Below are 16,043 nucleotides of genomic sequence, written 5' to 3' on the forward strand. Positions count from 1 at the left end.
TTTCAGCCTGTCAACAGGTTAAAAAAATACCAGAAAGGAACTTGTAGTGAATTCTTTGAAATTCTAAAACTCTTCTAAGTGATGGCAATATTTCTGAGGCAACTATATAGCTTCTCCAAGTGATCACATAAAAAAAAATACAGTGAATTTTTTAAACCACCGCTAATACAGGTACAGATGGTCCCTGACATGGGATGGCTTCACTTAAAATTTTTTGTCTTTACTATGGATTTATCAGAACATGACTCCGTTGTAAGTCTAGGAGTATTTGGACTTGCATGGTTTGACTTACAATTTTTCAACTTTATGATGGGTTTATAAGGGTATTAAATGCATTTGTGACTTACAATATTTCTGACTTACGCTGGGTTTATTGGGACATAATTCCACCTTAAACAACATCTGTATACTGAAGTCATAAAAAGAAAACAGTACAAAACTGCGTACTATGGTTATCCAATTAATGCTAATTATGATTAACTCTCTAACAATTTATGTACATAAGGCAGCTGTGTACTGGGATAGTCATAAAAGATTTCACGATTTCTACCTATATTTTGCTTTATACTTGCAACAGTTTAGTTTTGGAAATCATAAGCACTTACTGGAGAACCACAATTTTTTCCAAGTTACACCACAAATTAGCTCCAGAATTAACTGGAATTCAGGTACTTTCAGTAATTCGTCTTTTTCAGAATATGACAGAGTAAATTAGTTGTGATTGAAAAAATAGCGTTTACCTTTAGTGTTAAGTTTCAGAGTTAGGACTGAAATGTTAACGGAAGCACATTACTAGCCCAAATTCAGTTGACTATGAAAATGTCTACACATAGTTTTATGAACTTCAATATATGCAGAAAAGACACATTTTAACCTAAATATTTTAGCAAACAATTAAATATGAGAAAACGTCCTGGAGGTAAAAGCACTGGTATATTTCAAATGCCTACCTTCTATAATCCATGGGAAATAACTGGTTGCTGCTTTACTTGTCCCCAAACTAGCAAACTGTGGTTGGGAAAATATAATTAAAAACAGGATTCTCTTCCAACTCAGGATAAGGGGAGAAAAAGTAGTAGCTTTTTTTTTTTTTTTTTTTAATCCATCACAAAGTTCATGGCTGAGACCACTACAACAAAAGACAGATTAAAAAGAGAAAATCACCCAAATGTATTTGATGTAAGCATTATGTGATATGCAAGCCTTCAACAAAGAAGACCCAAGAACAGAAAAATAATATGCATTTTTATGAACAGTCATGCAGAGGTATGATTAAGAGACAAAATGGTATGATCTAATTGTAATAAACTAGGAGAAAATGCTAAGTCCTGTTTGTTTAGATTCTTGGTTACTCTGAGTCTTTGGCTTATTTTCCCCTGGGTATAGGCAGAACACTTGCTTCAGAGGAAGGTCAGATAAATCTTTTATAGCCTGCTTCCAGGGAAAAAGGTGGGAGAAGGTCAGAGGGTGACATTCTCACTTCCACAGTTTTCTCAATTTCCTTCAGTTTAAAGTAGTAAGAGAAGGAGCATGTTCTAAGTCGAAAACTTCTTTACAAATGTATTAGAGAAAGCAAATAGTTTTATTATTCATTTAGAATTAAACCAGAATCAGCCAGGCATGGTGGCTCACACCTGTAATTCCAGCACTTTGGGAGGCTGAGGTGGGCAAATCACCTGAGGTCAGGAGCTGAAGACCAGCCTGAAGAACATGGTGAAACCCCATCTCTACTAAAAGTACAAAAAATAGCCAAGCTTAGTGGCGCGTGCCTGTAATCCTAGCTACTCGGGAGGCTGAGGTGGGAGAATCAGTTGAACCCAAGAGGCAGAGGTTGCAGTGAGCCGAGATTGTGCCACTGTACTCCAGCCTGGGCAACAGAATGAGACTCTGTCTTAAAGCAAAACACACACACACACACACACAACCAGAATGTGATAAGCATCACAGGTAAGCAAAAAAGAGATCGCAAAGACAGAAAGAAATCTCACTTTTCAATGTAGGCAAGCAGGTACAACCCATTGTTTATAGGATAACTAACCCTCCCCTAAGAGGACTTGACAGCCCCATTTGTCTCACACAGTTAATCCTAAATGCCTTTGGTAATTGGGGTAACTATCTGCCATAGCTAGTTGGCTTTATTAAGGTAAAAAACCAAACTTTTTGTATCTTCATGATAAGAGATAGTTTTGCAATTTGGAGCAAGGCTCCTATGTTCCCACAGAAACAGGGAGATAGGAGCACTACCTTGATATTTCAAAGAGGTGGTTTCGGGTTCTTAAGAAAGACATTCCTAGATTATAAAGCTGTAAAAAGGACGATCTAGTTTTCAAAAGGATTTGTGCATTTCAAAGAGTGGAGACAGTACTTACAAGTTTTCTAAAGTAAATGCTCTAAGAAAAATAAGGGGAGGGAAATCTCATCCCTTATTTTCAACAGGGCAAATTAAGGCTCTCAGTTCATATTGATACAAATTATGGCAGAGTTGGGAGTATACAGTAGATGAGTTAAAATAGAAAAAAATTCTAATTAACATCTATTTTCTCATTATTCCTCTTTGTGTAGGATTTTTTATAAGCCTAAACTCAGCCAATGAAAATGTATTTAAGAAGTAAGGAAATGAGACAGTGAAGGAACAAAACATTGCAGTAGGCTAGAGCTGAGTCTTTCTTTTTTACAAAAGAAATGCTTCAGGAAGCATTAGCACCATATCTCCTTATTCCAACTCTCCTACCATTAATTCACTCTGAGCATGAAATTACTTGTGTGCAGAGTGCACCCCTGATAAAGGTAATTCCAGTGCACAATAAAAAAGGGGCACTTATTAGGCAATACCAAATCACCCTGAGCATGTCTCTAGGTACAAACAGGTTCCTTAAATTGTCTGAGTCATAGTGACAGTTGATAAGAGCTGAAACCAAATGATCCATCCCCCAAAATGAAAAGGTCGTAACGGGTGATCTTTTCTGTAGAAGTGTCTCTTGTGTTAGAAGAGGTCTGTTCTCTGGGCAACCAGCATCTTATTTCTTCACACACAGTGCTGTAGAGCTTTAGAGAACCAGAGACAAGAACAATATGTCTCTCATGGATTATCACTTTAAAATCAAAGTGTCTTGGGTCCTTTAAAGTTATTGCTGAAAGTGAGCAGAGTACAGAAGCTAAGCTCCAACACCATGAAAATATACATAGATAATGAGGTCTCAGCCACACTCCAGTCAGTTAATGATTTATTGGATTCTTATGTGACAACCTCTTTTAAGAAATTAACTCAGGACAACAAATACCAAAGACTACCAATTTAAAAAGATACATGCAACGGAACCAGCAACGTCAAAGAGCATTGAAATCACTTATAAAATAGGCTGTTTTTAAAAGGCACATCTGAAAACTTCTTCTAAAGCTAAGTGGATCTGGGCATTGTCAAATCAAGTTGGGAAATAAAATTTACCCTTGCAGTTGCAGCCTGTCTAGTGAAGGGATCTGGGCTGTGCTAGCATCAGTTCAAAGTCTGCGATGATGCATAAGAAAAGATGCATCTATGACTTTGAAATGGCCATGTACTTCTGTGGTCATAGAAATCAGTTATTGGTTTGGATTAGATTTGGTAACAAAAGGTGCAAAATGCAAACCCCCCTGGGGTGCATGTTTCTTCACATTCCTCAGGATTTAAATAAAGACAGTTGAGAAATTCCAGCCTGTAGCTGGCTGGAGGAAACATCTGATCACTCACAAAGGAAATGAGGAGGGAGGTAAGGAGAAAAACCAGGTTAATCTCATCTCTTTTTGTTCAGTGGTAAATAGTTGGTGTTTCCTTTTTCCTCATTTTTAAGGAAAATACATATTAGAAAATATGAAAAGATAAGAAAGACATTACATTAATCTAAAATCACTTTTCTAGATGGATTTTTTTCTTGGGGTTTGGATTAATGTTTGATCCCATTTCACTCTCATGTCTGCCCGATAAAAAATTACAATAGGTTGACTTCTGGCTGAGCCACTGACTTACCTCCTCTTCTCCTAAGCCACTGAGTACCTGGGTAGGTACAAAGTTTCTAACCAGAGATGCTTAATGCATCAGAATCGTCCCTTCCATCTTTTCGGGTTGCTTCCTATATTTCAAATCTGCTCTGCTTTGGGGTATCTCAGGTAAATATCAGTGTAAAATCAGTGTAAATTTTAAACCACCAAACTTCATTTCTAAAACCCTTATCTATAACTTTATAACTCACTGAGAATTTTGAAAGTCAAGTTTTATTTCTGGAGAAGCACACTTAGACCCCAGTACTCTTCTTGGGGGCATCACATCTTATACTAACCTACATTTTTACAATTTCCAGCTTATTTATCAGCACAAGCCATGTGTGAAGTGTGCATGGATCTAGATGGGTTGAGAATCTTTGCTCGTCCTGAGCTAGATTCCTGCATATGTCTCTCTCTCTCTCTCTCTTTTTTTTTTTTTTTAAAAAACCTGGTTTCAATTGTCCCAGTCTGTTTTACTGCAATAAGACTTAGTATGATCTGGACAGTCCGGCCCGCTGGGGAGAATATCCTTCCTCAGATTTTTTCCATGTTTTCTGCTTATGTATTTTGGCCTTAATTCTCCACTCTTACTTCTCAAAGGACCATTAGAAGGGTGATATCATTGCACCACGGTGTGATATGAAGTATGAAAGAGGAATGGCTGTTTTTCATCCTGAGGCAAGTGCTTATTTGGTAATTGAATATGAGAGGCAGTGTGGAGGGGGCAGAATTAGAGATGTGAAAATGTTTATAAGTAAAAATTAAGATATAGTCTATTACCTGATCACTTTTACACCTGTTTTTCCCTGTGTTGATTTTTTAATTTTGTTTTCTACAGTTTTTCAGCTCCTTTTTTTGTTTCATTTTTTGAGACAGAGTCACACTCTGTCACCCAGGCTAGAGTGCGGTGGTGCCATCTTAGCTCACTGCAACTTCTGCCTCCTGGGTTTAAGCAATTCTCATGTCTCAGCCTCCCGAGTAGCTGGGATTACAGACTTCTACCACCCCGCCCAGGTAATTTTTATATTTTGATAGAGAGGTTTCACCACATTGGCCAGGCTCATCTCAAACTCCTGGCCTTAAGTGATCTGCCTGCCTTAGCCTCCCACATTGTTGGGATTACATGTGTGAGCCGCCGCACCCAGCCTTAGCTCCTTCTTAAGGTAGTGAAATCCTTTTGCCAAACAGAGACTCTTATCCCCTTAATATAGAATACACAGATATAGAGCTGTTATGCTGTGGGGAAGAAGAGCTGAAGCTCCATACGGTCTTTTTTTTATCCAAGTCTCTCTGTGACCCTTAGGTTATTTCATAAAACCCTAGGGTTCCAGGAACCAAATTTGCTAACTGTCTTCAAGACAGTGCACTCACATCCAGAATCTTATGCCTCAATTTTCTTGCTAACTATACATATTGTCAAAAGAACCTCCAACCTTATAAATAATAATAATTGGGAAAAAAAAAAGTTTAATTTGACAGAACTTCACACATGCAAGCCTGTTTCCATTCCTGAGCCATTTCTCCCTTGCTGAGTTCTGGGAGCCGTTTGTATTAATACTTATCTTTTGTCATTTAAATGTAGGAACTTGTATTGCTCTTATCACTTAATTTCCCTCTTATTTTCAAGACCAGAGACATCTAGAGACCAGGAACCAGGAACTGAATTTTATAACTGTTTGCCTTCCAGCACTTAGATCAGTGGGCATTACTTACCAAACTCTGTGTGTGTGTGTGTGTGTGTGTGTGTGTGTGTGTGTGTGTGTGTGTGTGTGTGTGTTTCTGTCCACAGTGATGATAATAACTTTCAGATGTTGGGGGAAAAAATATTTGGAAACGATTTTGAGTTTAAACAAATTATGTTTCTGTACATGATTTCTTTTCACTTTTTTTTATGATATTAAGTGAAGTGTGGATTTGAAGTTTTGCTAATATTGGATTTGCAGCTTACCAAGTGGCCAAGAAGGTTTTGACACCTTCCCTTCATCTTGACTGAACTTCATCTAATTTCTTACTGAGTAGGCCTCTGAGCAGCGTCCTGATCTCTCCTTTTAAAGATAATTTACTTTGGAAAACTTGCAATTATAAATGATTTCTCTGCCCTTTTGAGGTGTGAATTTTTTTAAAAATCCTCCTGATAGTGTTATAATCCAGGACTATGCTGGGGCTCAGAAATAAATACCCTAAAATATGGCGCTTTGACATACTGGGCAAGAGAAAAAGCCTCAAGATCCCTTTGACCTTCCTCCCACCACCCCTTCTGTTTTTCAATCCTCTGTCTCCCCCAAAGCAAAGGATGAAGTTGTTCTCTAAAGTTCCCTGATCTGCATAAAGTTCAGATCTGTCAAAGAAGGAAACAGTCACCTCTGGTCCCTTCCCTGAGTTTTCATTAACTGAAATCATATTGCAGAAGGAAAGACTATAAGTCTGTCAACACACATGGACAGACTTCAGTTGCATCTATTGTCCACTCTCTGAGACCCACAGACTTTTTCCCAGGCCATGTATGTTCTTAAAAACCAATTAATTTCCCTAAAAATTATTTACTACCTCCCTAATGTGAAAGCACGTTTGCAAAAATTATATTTGTGTGAAAATTATAACAGTGAAAGAGGTCTGACCTAACTGACTCCATCTTGCTTTCAACCTCCAAGCTGTCCTTGTTCATTCCTGGGTTCAGGACAAACTAACCTAGTTTACAGTTTAACTCTAAAACAAAGATGACAGCAGCCCTTTCCCAAAATTTGCTTTTGTAAGACTAATCCCAAAACTGGTTCTGTAAGACTAACAAGTTAGCCACAAAATTAGAAATTATGATTTAGGAGTCATGCAATTACAGGTCACCAGATTCTAAACGTCGCCAATTGCTCCTAGGAATGTTATCACTATTGTAAAACTTGAGATTGGTGCTCGAGGTATTTTTCAGACCTTTCACTTGATGGATCAGGTGGTGCCATCAAAATAAATAAATCAGCTCATCTGGTCTTACGGCCCTCACTCAGGAACTGACTCCGTGCAAGAGGAAAGCTTTGACTCCCTACAATTTCATCTTAGACCCAACAAATCAGCACTTCCCACTCCCTGGCCCCTATCCACCAAATTTTCCTCATTAAATCCTGGCCCCAAAATTTCTAGGAGACTGATTGGAGTAATGATAAAACTCCATTCTCCCAGTCAGCCAGCTATGCATGAAATAAACTATTTCTCTATTGTAATTCTCCTGTCTTCATAAATTGGCTCTATCTGGGCAGCAGGCAAAATGAACCCATTGAGTGGTTACAAATTTCATCCACACTTCTCCATCTCCCTTTCCTCTAAGAAGAAAGGTATATAATCATTCATACAGCATTGCTTGAGGAGGTAATTACTCTCTGATTCTCCTCCATGAGCATTACTAAATTGGTGTACCATTTCTCCTAATTTGTCTTTTTTTCTTTGATTTTCAGTAAACTTTGAGTGGTAAAAGGAAAGTTTTCCCTTGGCCCCCATAACTGTCCTTCTCAAGGATGTGGGAACCATCTGATTAAAATGTAATCATCAAGGAAGATATTGCCCTTATCCCTGTCTTCTGTGGCAGGATTCCAGTCTAAGTTCCCTGGTGCATCTTGCTCCAAGTTACAAAATTACCTCTTGTCCGGAAGATATGAGAAAGTTACTTTTCCTCTGAGTAAGGTCAGTAAGCACACATAGATGGTTTATAATTACTTAATTCCCCCAAATTCTCAGCTGTTAAAAACTCCCTATTCCTTTGTTTTAGTGGGATTGAGCTGAGACTGAGTTTTGGCTTCTCTCTCTTATGCAATAGCTTCAAATAAATTGTTCCTTGTCTGTTTAACTTTATGAAGTGCAACTTTTGCTTTGATAGAGACTTCTATTAAACACCAAGAACAACAAAACATTCCTCTGCTCAAATTTAACTTGCCAAAATCAAAGGAACCTATATTTTTCAGAGAGTGATAAATTTATTCCAACTTTTTCTTTCTTTTTTTTGTAAGGAAAACTTTGTATTGTTTGTAATAGCAATTAAAACACTTGGAGAACATAGTTTCAATAAAACTGACAAAAAGCTGCAATTAATTGGTTTACTCTGTGTAAATACATTGACCTTCTGTAAATCACTGAGCTAGTCTCTTCTTCTCTATGTTATTTTCTTGTGTGTAACTTCATTTAGAATGAGCAATAACTTTTTCACCACCAAGGAACTAACTCTAGTATACTGGACGTACATTTTATTGTCTATTAATGAATTCTAACGTTATTCCCCCTTTTTCATGTTAAAGTAACATAATTTGAGTCATACAGATTTAGAGGTAAGCGTTCATTTGAGCCTTTTCTGTACTTCGTTTTCAGCTAGGCTGTCTACTCCAGGCTGATTCCACGGGGCAGCACATGAGTATATACCTGAATCCCCACTCTGAATTCACCTACAGTGATTTGAGGGCAGCAGAATTAGCCCAAGAAAATATAAGGAAGCAGACCAACTTCATAAAATTTTGGGCTGAAAATAATCTTTGGGGTTATAGAATCCCATCCTTATATTTTGCAGGTGAAGAAAATGTGTGACTTTCTCTGAGCCACACAATGAGTTAAAAATACAAATAAAACTGAGAATTAGGAATCATAGAATCCTAGTCTATTACTTTTCTATTATTTTCCATTTCTGACATTTTCTTCTGTTTAGGTAGTTTGTTATTTTGCCCCATAATTCTGTGCTTCCATGAGTTATCACATAGATCCAAGATTTGAAAATTTCATCCATGTTAAAGTTTTATAATCTTCAAGAGTCACTCTGTCTAGGAATACGTGTTTTTTAAAAGAATACAGATAATATTTTAAAAATTCATAAAACTCATAGTGGAATTTCTTTCTGCAGAATTTTTTTTTTTTTTTTTTTACTGGAAAAGTGTAGTTTCTTCTAACTCTCCAACACCCTGTGCTATCCCTGCTACAGAAAGCAAGCTCTGCCAACAAAATTTAGTGATAAATACACTACAAATAAAAGATAGATTACGTGAACACAAAAGGCTTTAACATACAACTCACAAAAAGGTGACCCAATATAATATCATCTAAGATTTTTCTATCCAGACTGGAGGGACCTTTAATTGGCATATTATAATTTCTCTTTACTGAAACAGAAATGAAACTATGAGGATTCCAAGAAATAACCACTACTGCTTAGACAGTTATATCTCTTTTTATGTCTGTTTCATTTATTAGCTTAGATTTAACTGAAGAAACTCAAATCAAACTTAAAAATAAAAGAGTATAGGGATTAATCCATCAATTTATATTTTCTTTCCTCTAAATAATGATTTTCTTTCCCTATACTGGAAAATATTAGCTTCTAGTGTCATTGATAAGCAAATATCTTCATAGAATCTGAAGCATATAGACTGTTTATATACTCAGCTTTACTAGAATTAAATGCCGTTGGAGAGTGTTTTAGTTTTTTGCCTTTCCAACCTAACTCCTGGAGTCAAAAAAAAAAAAATTCCTGTCTTTTAAGATACCCATGTTCCCACAGGGCTATTCCTTGAACAGATAAAAGCTTAGAGTGGAACTGACCTTTTAGCAGATCCTTCATTTTTATGCTTGTTAGCAAGTTGTATGTTTTAAGAGCTATCTTTGTGAGGTTTTTAAGTCTGTGGATCTATTTTGTAGTTTCCCTCTCCTACACAAAATACCTTTCTCTAAAAAAGGAGAAGTGCCAGGCATGGTGGCTCATGCCTGTAATGCCAGTACTTTGGGAGGCTGAGGCAGGCAGATCCCTTGAGGTCAGGAGTTCGAGAGCAGCCTGGCCAACATAGGAAACCCCGTCTCTACTAAAAATATAAAAATTACCCAGGCGTGGTGGTGTGCACCTGTAATCCCAGCTACTTAGGAGGCTGAGGTGGGAGAATCGCTTGAATCTGGGAGGTGGAGGTTGCAGTGAGCAAAAATGGTGCCACTACATTCCAGCCTGGGCGACAGAGCAAGATTTCATCTCAAAATAAAATGAAAATAAAAAAAGAGAAGTAACCTTGTTTAACATAAAATACTAGAAAATCGTGGGAAACAAAAATATGCTACCCCATGATATATCTTTTTTTGGTATATTTCAAGATGGCTATTCTGAGGGACCACAGGCACTTCAATAGCTCTAAAAAGTCATCTTTTTGTGGGGGAGAGTTCTATGTGCATATAATACATATTTATACCTTTTCTCCTGTTTATCTGTCTATTCTCAGTTTCCTCGACTCAAATTATCAAAACTTCAGAAAGATAAAGAAAAGTTCCCTTCATCTCTAAAAGGAATCTATATGAGAAACAGGGTCTAAAATACTTAGAATGATTCCCAATGATATTAAATATGGAGGAGTACAGTAGGACATATAATAATAGAAAATATTTGAATTTATAAATGAAAAGAAAAAAGTGAAAACGAGAATATGGGTAAGAAACAAGGACAAAAATAAAATCTATTTTTTATTACCTTTTTTTCCTCATAATCACAATTTTAAATGCTGGCACTAGAATTATGTTACCAGTGTCATTCTATTTTACTCAGGAGTTATTATGGTGACATTAAATAATTCTCAAGGTAAAATTCATTATTTTGTGTTACAATTAAAAATTATAAACTCATACATACTTCAGAAGACTGAATTTAATATGGTTTTAGTTATCAAGCATTGAAATTGCCTCAATCTTAAAAAAAATTTGTTTCTACAAGGATGAAAGCCTTTTTGAGATTTTTGTCTGTTTTTTTCATTACTGCATCTTCATTCCTAGAACTTTGTCCCAGTGCGAATTAGGTACTTAGTTAATATTTGCTGAATTGGTATCCTGAACTAGCCTTTCTCAAAACATTGTCAGAAGAACACTGGAGCATTTTTTTTTTTTTTTTGTCGTTAGTATACAGTGTGATAAGAGAGTTCTCTGGTAAAAGAAGTTTGAGAACCACAAGGTACCGGGGTAATATTTTAGATATTCAAGTTCTATATAATCAGATATCCTGAAAACTACCTGTGGTTAACTTGGTCAACTATGGTAACATGTTTACAATAAAAGCTGTGGTCACTTTCCTGTTCCAGTGGAAAATGCTGCTCAGAGCTGCCCCTGCCCTAGCATAGTATGTGTCCTTACACCCAAGTGTATGTTCAACAGGTGATCCACTTGGAGTTCAGATTCCATTTAGGAAGTTATTTTTTGAAAAAAGAATCTTGAGACTCAGCACATATCTTTGACGATTCTTGAAAGAGTAAAGTTCTAATGAGGTAGCACATTCAGACTATGATAAAACAAAAATTTACTCCTTTCCAAGTACCATTTTAATAATTTACATGCACTCATCATTTAATCTTCAAAATAAGTGTATAAGATATGATTTCATCAATTCAGAACTTTGGCTTTTTGAGAGACACTATTAAGAGAATTTAAAAAGTAAGTCATGGACTCAAAATACTTTAAATATATTTAATAAAATCTTAGAATATAACTGGAACTCTCAAAAGCCAACAATAATAATAATTGAAATCAGAAAACTCAAAAAAAAAGCCAGGTAAATTGTTTGTGATTGCCTAGGTTTTTGGCCATCAGCCAAAATGAAGAATTAGATGAAGAATTAGATGAAGGATATTGATAGTGTTGTTCAATTACTTGATTCCCTTACTGAGAACACAGGGCCAAATATTTTGACCCATGTTCATGAATGAGATCACCCTATAATTTTTCTCTCCATAGTGTTCTTCTCAGGTTTATATATTAAGATTGTGTTAAATGCCATGAAATAAGTTGACAAGTTTTTTATCCTTTTTTTCATTTTCTCTGGGAATGTCAATATAATACTGAGCTTATCTGTTTCCTTGATGTTTATATAGATTCATCACTGAAGCAATCTTTTTTATTATCGTTTTAATAGTGAATTTTTTATTACTGCTTTAATTTATTCAATAATTTTAGGACTTTTCAAGATTTTTGTTTTTTTCTGAGTCAGTTTTTGCAAGGAATATTTTACTATGAAGTTTCCACTTCTAAATTTTCATATTTATTACCCTATTGATTTATTATGTTTTCATTAACATTTTAGAATCTATAGCTTCTCTACATAGTGATAGTATAAAAATTCATCAAAGAGTTTATAAGTATATGTGAATTATCATAACAACAATAGATACAGGAAACTGTGATGTAAGATAAAATTTTAAAATGGCACTTAGTATAATTATTTTATATCTTGTATAGAAAGAATTTTTCTACCATTCATAAAGAATGATTCTCTGTATACTCAAGAATTTCTAAAAATATAGAGTTCAAAGGTTATCCCCACGGAGACAGACATCTGGGAGCTTGTTCAATAGGTATAGGAATCACAGTTCAGAAAATCTGTTTATTCGGTTAACAATGGTGCATACCCTGTCATTGGTCTGAAAGTGATTTCTCAAAACACAGTGAGAAGAATAAAACTTCTCTCTTTCATCATGTAATATCACCTGCCCTCAGCACTATTTTTTAGCCACCATGTCCTCCACAGATCATTTTAAAAAGGAAAGCACCTGATAAAAATGTGTTTTCCAAACTCAGGCCTATTCAATTGTATTAGTTTGTCACTTAGTAATGTATTTCTCCATACAGACAATCCTGTACGTATACTTAATTGAGAAACTATATCTAAATGTCCCATTTTGTAGGAAACATTAGTACTATAAAAATTTCCATATGCAACGAAGATGGTATAACCAAACACAAGTCCAACTGCCAGCCACTTACTGAGTCCCATAAGCAAGAATGAGATCTGGTGGAAAGTAAGTGGCTTTTATTCCAGAGCTTAGCTGAAAGGAAGTGGTACAGGTTCCTGCCTTAAAGGCAGCTGCTTCCGCTTTCTGGGCGGAAAGCAGAGTCTTTTAAAGAGGGACTTGGTGTTAAAGGCATGGAGGGAAGGGGGTGAGTAGAGGCAAGTTCTGCGTGATTTGCTGGCTGGTGCCATTGCAGGCAGAGCTAGGTTGTAAACTGACCATTCTCTGAGGCAGTGTCCTTGTGGGTAGGTGCCTAGTTTGTTTCAAGGTTCGGTCTCCAGAACTTCTAAGTAAACTCATAGTTAGGTAATCTTGCTGTGTAGTGTAGGAACTATCTGGTGGAGAGAAGGTAAAGTTTATGACTGTATTCTTAAAGAGCCATGTAAGACGTAGGGGAAAATGAAAAAGGTTAAAACAAATCATTTTATTTTTCTTTACAATTAGGCGTATATAAGAAAATTGGGCATATATTATAATTGGAAATATATAAGAAGGTAGAAAAAGATCATTAGCATGTTTCCATGAAAATGCTATAATAGTTGTAATAATTTAAAATAATTTGCAGCTGGGAGCAGAGGCTCAGGCCTGTAATCCCAGCATTTGGGAGGCTGAGGCAAACAGATTACTTGAGGCCAGGAGTCCAGACCAGCCTGGTCAACATAGTGAAACCCCCTCTTGACTAAAAATACAAAAATTAGCTGTTCAAGGTGGCGCATGCCTGTGATCCCAGCTACTCGGGAGGCTGAGGCAGGAGAATCACTTGAGCCTAGGAGGTGGAGGTTTCAGTGAGCCGAGACTGCACCACTGCGTTCCAGGCGGGGCAACAGAGGGAGACTCTGTCTCAATAAATAAAATAAAATAAAATAATATAAAATAATTTGGAACATAAAAGCTTCTTAAAATAAGATTTTTATATATGTAGGAAAGAAGAGGAGTTCAATTAATTCAAATACTTTATTTCACCATAAATCTGTAGGATATTCAAAAAGCCCTTGAGTGTTGCAATGACTGCTAGAGTGTATTTCTTAAATACATTCTTCTGGGTTGAAAAAGGCTTTGCCTCTTAGTCAAACAAATAAATAAGTCAAACAAATAAATTTGTCAAGCAGGATATAATCCATTAATATTAATGACAATGTTTTGTTGAGTAAAATTTTTATATTATATTATATTATATTATATTATTATATCATACCTCTCCCTTTAAACAAATGGAATATATTGAAAAGCTATATTAACTCTTTGAAAACATCAGGGTATCAGTTTTTCTATTTTCCATTTTGGCGAAAGTTATTTAATACATATCGATTAAATAGCTTTCATTTTTTAACATGTTATTATATAGGCACATGCTATTCAAACTTGAGAAATTGATTGTACTGTGAAATAGAAGAAGAAAACCATGGACTACTATCTGAAGAAAAGTATAACCAAATAATAAAAATTACTTGGAATTTCAACGCTATTAACTTAGGGAAAAAAAATGGTATAAACAATACTACAATAAATCTTTAACTGTTTTTTGTTTTGTTTTGTTTTGTTTTGTTTTGTTTTTGAGACAGAGTCTCCCTCTGTCACCCAGTGGCATGATCTCAGCTCACTGCAACCTCTGCCTACCTGTTAAGCGACTCTCATGCCTCAGCCTCCCTAGTAGCTGGAATCACAGTCATGCGCCACCATGCCCGGCTCATTTTTTTGTATTTTAAATAGATACGGTGTTTCCTCATTTTGGCCAGGCTGGTCTGAAACTTCTGGCCTAAGTGATCCACCCACCTTGGCCTCCCAAAGTGCTGGGATTACAGGCATGAGCTGCCATGCCCAGCCCCAATCTTTAATCCTTAAATAAACTCAGAACCATTAGTTCTTTAAAATAGGCATTTTTTCTAAATCTTTCTATTTCTAATTTTATTGATTTTTTTTTCAAGAAGAATGGCAATGACTTTGCTATAACTACCTGCACATACTGATGCTGCATGTTTATACTGGAAAATGAGCTTAACGTGGATATTGATTAATTTTCATGTTTTGTTCTTTGTAGGTGAAATCATAAACATACACCCATGTGGGTAACAGTACAAGTGATTATATTTTATTGCCAACAAAAATAAAATTAAAAAAATTAGAATTCCACAATTTATTTTCCCCCAAAGGTGGTTCTAACAATGATTCCCAGCTTTCCAGTAAGAGTACTTTTGCACCATAGGTTTGGGAATGTGCTGAGCAATTTTGTCTTGGGCAAATGTGGAACATACTTTAAAATGAGTACATAGTTTTCAGAGACCATGCAAGCATCCAGGACCATTTGCATTTGGTGATTACTAACTAAAATCACTCTAAGTAAATGAAAGCTGTAATAGGCAGAATTTGAATAGATCTCTTTAATCAAAATAATCGTGAACTCAATAGCTTAATTTTTAATTTAAAAATTTTTCACCGGCCCCAGGCCTCAAGTTCTTTATTTCAGCCTCTCCAATTCTGTTTTCTTTAAATCATCAATTTGAACTAACCTAATATTCTGTGTCTTCTAAGATTTAATCCCTTTATTGTATTTTATTTGTATACATTTTAGGTGATGATAGATGATGTCAAAAGGAGAATATTTTCTAATTTTATTTTTTTGATTTATTTTTAAAAAATTCTTTCTTGTAACTTCTCAAGCAGTGATATGCATTTACATCAGCAAAATATACACAAAAATAGCCTCCTTTACCACTTTTCTAGTTCACTCATACATGCTGCCTAGTCTTACCTTTTGCTATATGAGGAACTATTCCCTATGTGCCAGCTTCAGGGACACTTTTTTTTTTTTTTTTTTTTAATGGAGTCTCAACCTGTTGCCCAGGCTGGAGTGCAATGGTGCAGTCTCGGCTCACTGCAACCTCTACCTCCCAGGTTCAAGTGATTATCCTGCCTCAACCTCCTGAGTAGCTGGGATTACAGGTGCCCACCACCACCACGCCCGGCTAATGTTTTTGTATTTTTGGTAGGACGGGGTTTCACTATGTTGACCAGGCTGGTCTCAAACTCCTGACCTCATGATCCACCTGCCTCGGCCTCCCAAAGTGCTGGGATTACAAGCATGAGCCACCGAACCCAGCAGGGGCACCTTTTGTAGTATCTTAAACTAATTGCTTCAAAGGTTCTCCATGGCTTATGTTTCCCCTAGAGTTCTGCTGCCATCTTCCCTTAGTCCTCCCACATCCTCCTCAGACTGTCTGCTCTCATAACTCTTAAGCGAGTCAGAATGTTACT

This window comes from Pongo pygmaeus, chromosome 7 (assembly GCF_028885625.2).
Source record: "Pongo pygmaeus isolate AG05252 chromosome 7, NHGRI_mPonPyg2-v2.0_pri, whole genome shotgun sequence".
NCBI lineage: Eukaryota > Metazoa > Chordata > Mammalia > Primates > Hominidae > Pongo > Pongo pygmaeus.